The sequence below is a fragment of the Corapipo altera genome, unplaced genomic scaffold (genome assembly GCF_003945725.1).
Source record: "Corapipo altera isolate COAL_440 unplaced genomic scaffold, ASM394572v1 129, whole genome shotgun sequence".
Taxonomy (NCBI): domain Eukaryota; kingdom Metazoa; phylum Chordata; class Aves; order Passeriformes; family Pipridae; genus Corapipo; species Corapipo altera.
The window spans coordinates 95,219-95,553 of NW_020885107.1; the positions used below are offsets into that span (position 1 = coordinate 95,219).

The 335-nt window shown below is 54.6% G+C and overlaps 1 protein-coding gene across 2 annotated transcripts in view; it reads right to left on the reverse strand.

Moving 5' to 3' along the window:
* Positions 1–335, reverse strand: part of AHCYL2 (adenosylhomocysteinase like 2) — a 30,374-nt gene that overhangs the window by 5,750 nt on the left and 24,289 nt on the right. The gene's annotated exons all lie outside the window — the stretch shown is intronic.

Here is a 335-nt window from a genome sequence, read left to right on the forward strand (position 1 = left end):
AAACACCATCCCCCCAAACACCATCCCCCCAAACACCATCCCCCCAAACCACCATCACCCCAAAACACTGTCACTCCCAAAATACCATCACCTCAAAACAGAGTTACCCCAAAGCACCATCACCCCAAAGCGCTGCCACCCCAAAAAACTGTCACCCCAAAGCACCATCCACCCCGAACACCAAAACTCAAAGCACAGTCACCTCAAGCCACCGTCACCCCAAAACACCGTGTCCCCAAACCACCTTCAGCCCAAACCACCCAACCTCAGAGCACAGTCACCCCAAAGCACCATCACCCCAACACTGTGACCCCAAAGCACAGTCACCCCAAAGC